Source organism: Corylus avellana, chromosome 2, assembly GCF_965113065.1.
Source record: "Corylus avellana chromosome 2, dhCorAvel1.hap1.2, whole genome shotgun sequence".
NCBI classification, from domain to species: Eukaryota; Viridiplantae; Streptophyta; class Magnoliopsida; order Fagales; family Betulaceae; genus Corylus; species Corylus avellana.
The window spans coordinates 6,969,888-6,976,768 of record NC_142491.1 but is presented as its reverse complement, the minus strand read 5'-3'; the positions used below and the strand labels follow the sequence as shown (position 1 = coordinate 6,976,768).

Below are 6,881 nucleotides of genomic sequence, written 5' to 3'. Positions count from 1 at the left end.
AAATAATAATAATAATAATAATAATAATAATAATAAAATAAAAAAACACCCATGAATGAAATTTGACTCCGGTGTGTGTTCTTTGTGTTCTTATACCTTATAATATAGATGTGTGTTGTTTGTTTACAGTTATGGCACGATTAAGTTTAGCTACAAGGAACATGATATATTCCCTTTTTTTAATGGTTAAGATATATATATATATATATATATATATATATAAATTAAGAACGATTGCTATACCATTTTAATTGAGTTCCTACAAAATGATATCCAGATAGTTGGCGTGCTTTTCGTAGTTTTTTTTTTTTTTTTAAATGGTGATATGATGATTATGTGATTTTTTTTATATATAAATAATTTTGTAATGTAATTGCAAAAAAAAAAAGGCCACATACCTGGCATAATTAAAAAAATAAAATAAAAATTATAGTATAGTTGTTTATGTTTCAAAAATTAAAGAAAGAAAGTCCTTAATAATATAAATTTTATTTGTATTATAAGGGTATTTTAGGAAATTTGATCACAATATGATTCAATTCATTAACATATTATTTTGTACCAAACAAATTAAGAAATATGTAATCAGTGTTCTATTCCAACATTACAACCAAACAAAGAAATAGGAATAGCTAGTCTATTTCACACTCTTTTATTCTCAGTAGTAGCTAATCTTTTTCCAATAGACTAAACATTTTGCGAACCAAACGAGTAACACAAAGTAAATATGTCCTAGTCTACAATGAATCTAAATATTAAGAGCATGTTTGGCAAACAGGTTTTTGTTTTTGTTGCTAAGAATTGTTTTGGAGAACAAAATCGGAAATAAGGAACCATTTGCTAAGACAAAAAAATCCCTTTGTCTCTTAATAACATCTCTGTTGGCTTACATTTACATATTTACAAAAGCGATTGCTCAAACAAAAACATCACATTGCACCGAGAGCAGGATCCTCAAACAATTTGATTGAAGCACAAGCTAAAGAAAGAGACAGATAATAATTATGATAAAGATCCTCAAACAGTTTTAAACCCACCATGATACTCTCAAGAATTGAGCTTGAGCTTATCTCTAAGTTAAATAATTTGTTTGGGCTTGGCTCATTTATTTTTCTAGTGAACTTGAGCTTGTTTCCCAGCTGCTCAGTTAACTTATTCATTTCTTTTTAATGCAGAAATTTTCTCCAAATCAATCTACAGAGGAAATATCCTCAAACCCATTTAAAATAGTGTAAGGTGTCTATAAGGATTTAAAGCGTTAGTCTAAATTAGTAAAGTGATTAGCACTATTTTAAATTGGATTGGAGAATATTTCCTCCAGACTGGCTTGAAGGAAATTTTTGTCCTTCTTTTTTTTATATATATAAAGTAAATATCATGACTGTTATTTTTTTTTTTTTGGTAAATCCATACCAATTATTATTAAGATTTTATCATTTTAGTTAAGTAAATAAATTAACTTGAATTTTAAATAATTCAATCTCGAGTTTATATGTATGTTATAGTAATTTACAAATCCTGAAATCCCAAAACCCTTAAATATCAATTATGAGAAGAGAATTTTAAACACCCGGTTGCTTCACCAAACCCTAGAGTGAGAGAGCGTGAGTTATAAAGAGAGAGAGCCTATATATTTATCATTTTCGCCCCTTGTATCAATTTGGATTAAAATGATTAAAATTATCAACACAGTGGTCAATTCTCATTACTAAACTGAGCCTACAATTTTCCTAAAATCCCAAGTAGCTTGTAACTAAATTCACAAATACCTCCCTAGAAGAGGATCGAGATTGTTACACCAATAATCTCCATGTGTCTTTTATTGTTTAATAATAATTTTTTAAAAAACAATTACAGACATAAGTGGACCTTTGTCTTCGATTGTGTGGGAATAGAAGGAAAATGTTTTCTACTAAAAACATTCTTCGACGTAGGGGACCCGATCGAGATCCTACATGATTTTCCATATATGCCAAATACCGAAAAATGTTTTATAAGAAATCATTTTGCAGGAAAATGGTTTTTACCAAAAATATTTTTTGAAGTCGAGTCCCAGTGGGGTCCTGGATAGGTCCCAGGCAAGTTCCGGTCAGCTCCTAGCGGGGTCCCAGTCAAGTCCCAAGCGGGTCTTGGTGAAGTCCTGGTCAGGTCTTGGTGGGATCCCGGGCAAGTCCAAGCAAGGTCCCAAGTAGGTCTGGTCGGGTCCCAAGCAGGTCCTGATCAACTCTTGGCGGGTCTCGGGTAGGTCCAAGCAGGTTAAGTCTCGGTGGGGTCTTGGCAGGGTTAATCAATTTGAGAATGAGATGCTCAAACTCTAAAAATGGTTTATGGTTTTCAAAAATGGAAACCGGCCATTTTTCGAAAATTAAAAAAGAATTTTTTATCAAAGGAAAAATATTTTTCATTGACTATTATTTTATGTCATACTAAATACCCAAAAATATAAAAAGCATTTTCCGAAAATAATTTTACGGTGAAATGAAGGGAACATAAGTAAAATAAAAACCCTTGTTTCTGGCCTACAAACCATAATCATGGGAGACTCATTGAATGTTGTGTCAACACTTCTCTCCTCAGCATGTGATTGGACGATCTCCCAATGCATTATCATTTCCTCCCTTCTCAATATTAGTGGCCCCCTTAAGCTAAAACCCCCTAATCCCTCTTCACTTCCTATCTCTTGTTCTTTTATTTTATTTTGTTAGAAATATTAAATGTTAAATTAAATTCATGTTAAGAAAATAGTATCAAATTATTAATAAAAATATAAGGTACGTGCTAGTGCACTTATTCAAAATAAACACAAGTTTAATGAGATGAATTCTTAAATTTTCTCTTGTACGTACGTCCCATGTACATGATTTTGCCCCGTACGTGTATTGGGGTTGCGCATAATTTGAAAGAACTCCTTCACTGATCATGTTTGTGGCCACAAGGTGAGTGAATTTGGGCCACCTGGTTAACCAGGGTGCACTCAGCGAAACATAATGATATATATATATATATGAGACTATGAGAGGTAATTAATTACCACATATCTAAAAATTATTTCGTTATGAGCCATAAAACCCAAGTTATAAAATAATGTGTTTTCACTAAAAATCATTATCACAATAAAACCCTTGCAGCTTAAAAAATTCATAATTAATTCACCTTAACCCAATTAATTTTTTTTTTTAAACTTAATTCCCTGACTCTTTGGACTAATTTCCTCACTAAATTTGTAAAATCCCAAGAGATAATTAATTGCAGATCCTGAGTCTTTTTTTTTTGATAATCAGACTGTTGTATTATTAATCAATGAGCAAATAATTTCGAAACATCCCTCCAGTACAAGACAACTCTCCAGTAAAACAAAACATATCAAATCCATCCTTACCCCATGGTCCTGTTTTCTCCCTGGTAGAATACAGGCACTGGTGCGGGCCACCCGAAGGCTACCCAGCTCCATTACCCCCGCCAGGTTCTTCGAAAACGGGATGGGATCCTAAGTCTGCATTTGAATATTAGGATTTTTTGCTCTACAAATGAGCTATTATTCTAGATTCTCATTTTTCTCGAGCCTATGAAATCCCCAAATAAATTCTAAAAACTGTAAAGAATTTTGTGATTTCTGGGCATGTACTGTGCACCTACATAAACTTTTTTATCTTTATCACTGTTGCTGGCAACTTAGAAATTCTGAGTTTACAGCAGAACCCGATTTTCATATGCTCTAAATTAAACTATACCTAAAACTCATTCAAAAATTAGTCCCCCTAACTTCCTAAGACATCATAGAATATAAAATCGGAAATTTTCACTTACTAATATATGCATAATCTATCATGATGTGCATGTTTGAACATTAAAATCAATAAACTATTTGAAAGAAAACGTTTAAAATTTGACGGATAGGTTCAAATTGAAATTGAAAGTTCAAAAGTCCAAATTGAGAGGTTTTGAAGTTGGAGGGTTTCTCAAATTGCTTGTTAATTCAGGGATCTAAAGTGAAGTTACCCATTTTTTTTGGGGGGAGAAACTTCAGAAAGCCCCCTTGAACTTCCAGCCATTTCGACATACCCCCCTGAATTTCCAAAACTCTCACTTAGGCCCCTTGAATTTTAGTTTTCTCTCACTTTGGACCTTTTAACGTTGAAGTCAAACAATTTGACTTTTTATACCCATTTTACTCTCCCCCAAAACTACGTCGTTTTGTGTCCTAAAACTACAACACCTACCCAGCCCAAAACGACGTCGTTTTAGGCATTAATTTTATTTTTTTTTTAAAAAAGACAAGCAAAATAATAATAATAATAATAATAATAAAAACGAAATCGGGGGTGGCTCCAGCCACCCCCTGGCCGATCTGGGGGTGGTTCGACCACCCCCATGGCCAAGGGGGTGGTCCGGTCACCTCCTTGGCCAAAAAAAAAAGGGGGGATCGGGTGCTTTTGGGGGTGGCCGGACCACCCCCAAATGCACCTGATCCCCCCCCACCCTACGGTATGGGGTGGCCGCCCCTTCTTTTTTTTTTTGGCCTTTTGGGGATGGCCGGACCACCCCCATGGCCAAGGGGGTGGTCCAACCACCCCCAGACCGACCTTCAGCCACCCTCGATTTCGTTTTATTTTCTTTTTTCTTTTTTTAAAATTATGCTCAAAACGACGTCGTTTTGGGTTGGGTGGTGATATAGTTTTGAAGCCCAAAACGGTGTAGTTTTGGAGTCCAAAACGACGTAGTTTTGGTTGAGGGTAAAATGGGTATAAAAAGTTAAAAGGATCCAAAGTGAGAGAAAACCAAAGTTCAGAGGGCCTAAGTGAGAGTTTTGAGAATTCAGGGGGGATATGTCAAAATGGCCGAAAGTTCAGGGGAGCTTTCTGAAGTTTCCCTTTTTTTTTTTGAATAAGGAGATAAGAACAATTATTATTCGTATAGTCATTTGTTTAGTTGTAGGCCCATAATGGGATGAGCTAAATTTTGTTTAGTTATAAGTGAAGTTGGCCCATTAAACTCAATTAGGTCATTATATAAAAATTATGGTCGAGAGTAATAGTCTCTTTCTACACACAAAACACAATTTTCTTCTATATGTTTATGCATCTGCAAGAGATTTGTGAGACAAATATTGAAAGTTCGTCTCATGATTAATGGAGGTATGTGATTCTTATCCTTAGTTTATTAATGCTATGGGGAAAGAACAAATCTATCATTAAAATATTCTAAACATATATAACATTAATGCTCACTTTTCATAATGAGTGAGCCAAGGATCCTCGTCGTCGAGTTGAAGAAATTTGTTCACCCACTCTAAACCATATGATCCATCAATGATGAAATCAAAGAAGGTGTTCATGTCAAGGTTTCCCACTTCCTTTAGCACCCTTCACGTCCGCATGAGTGATTGTACTGCAGGTTTTTTGAGGCACAATGTCGATCTCTTGTGCTGCTGAAGCCACTGCAGCATTTTGATTTATTTTCTTACTCAAATGACAATTCCAGTAGTTCTTTATCTCGTTGTCTGTTCGACCTGGAAGTCTCCCAGCAATTAAAGACCACCTACATAATAAACATGTACTCAATTAAACTTCCTTTTTTTAGGATGAAGTGACAATGAAAAAATTTGAGAGTTGATTTTCAAGTCATCTCAATTGTATAACAGTCGAGTTAAATGTATGTTAACCTGTTCCCTAGTAGCTTATGAAGCCTAAGTATCAAATCCTCTTCTGCATCTGAAATGTTGCCTCTTTTGATATTGGGTCTTAGATAATTCACCCATCTCAATCTGCAACTCTTCCCACATCGATTTAAACCTGCAAAAAACATGAGAACCTATCATCAAATAAATTGCAGTAAGAAAAACATATATTTTTTTCCCTTGTGATATATATATATATATATATATATATATATATATATATATATATATATATATATATATTGGTTTAATCTTAAGATAAGTGGTAATGAACCTGCTTCAAGTGCAATTGTTTTCCACCTCTTTGCACCATGGATTTCAGTGTACTGAGAGAGTTTTTGATCTTCCTCTGCAGTCCATGCTCCTTTGTTGATTGCTACTTTCTTAGCTGATCCATCAATATTTTTTGGTGCCATTTGAGAGAGAGAGAGAGGTGATATTTTTGCTGCTAGGGACAGTGAGAGACAATATTGCTAGCTTGCTGATGAAGAGAGGCAGGAGAGGGAGAGAGAAGTGAGAATTTAAGCAGTGTTAGAGGAGTTTAAGAGTCAGCACGTCAATCCATCTACCCTTCCTAGCTAGGGGGACAAGAAAAGTACTACAGAACCTCAACTACCAGTTTTTTATTTTTATTTTTTTTTAACAAATTCACACAAAAAAAAGGAGAGGAGGAATTTGATCTAGTGATCTCTGCTTCATGAGGGGTGGTCCACTACTGATTGAGCTACCCTTAAAGACTCAAGTACCAGTTTTAGATTGATCAGAATGCGAGGCGGAATATATCTTTCTACCAAGAATATTAATTAAGGTTGAATAATATTACATTTACTCCCACTTCTTTACACAATTTTTTTACATCAATAGGTGACTTTAAAGTCACAATTGGATATGAGATGGATCTTTATTGGATTTTGATCCAATAGTAGTTTTAAAAGCCACTTGTGGGTGTAAAAAATTGTGTAAATAAGTGAGAATAAATATAGCATTCCTCAAAACATTTTGCTTAGCAAGTAAGATTGTTTAATTAAAAACATAACTCTCCTCCATTCACACTTTTTCTACAGATTAGTGATACTTCATTAGCTTCCTTTCTTGCATGCCTTATAAAGACTACTCAATATAGTTTTACAATCTTCAATCAATTCGCCATACCTACTCCAACAAGACTCAATTGTTATCGCAAAGCAAGTACAATTTTCATGTA

The 6,881-nt window shown here is 34.3% G+C and overlaps 1 pseudogene across 1 annotated transcript; it reads right to left on the bottom strand.

Annotated features, from left to right (window-relative positions):
• Window positions 1–5,178: 5,178 nt before the first annotated feature.
• Window positions 5,179–6,170, bottom strand: LOC132166936 (transcription factor MYB114-like; annotated as a pseudogene). Its single transcript, XR_015911393.1, has 3 exons — window positions 5,952–6,170; window positions 5,663–5,792; window positions 5,179–5,538 (listed from the first exon to the last, which is right to left on the bottom strand). The product of XR_015911393.1 is annotated as a transcription factor MYB114-like (transcript).
• Window positions 6,171–6,881: the final 711 nt, after the last annotated feature.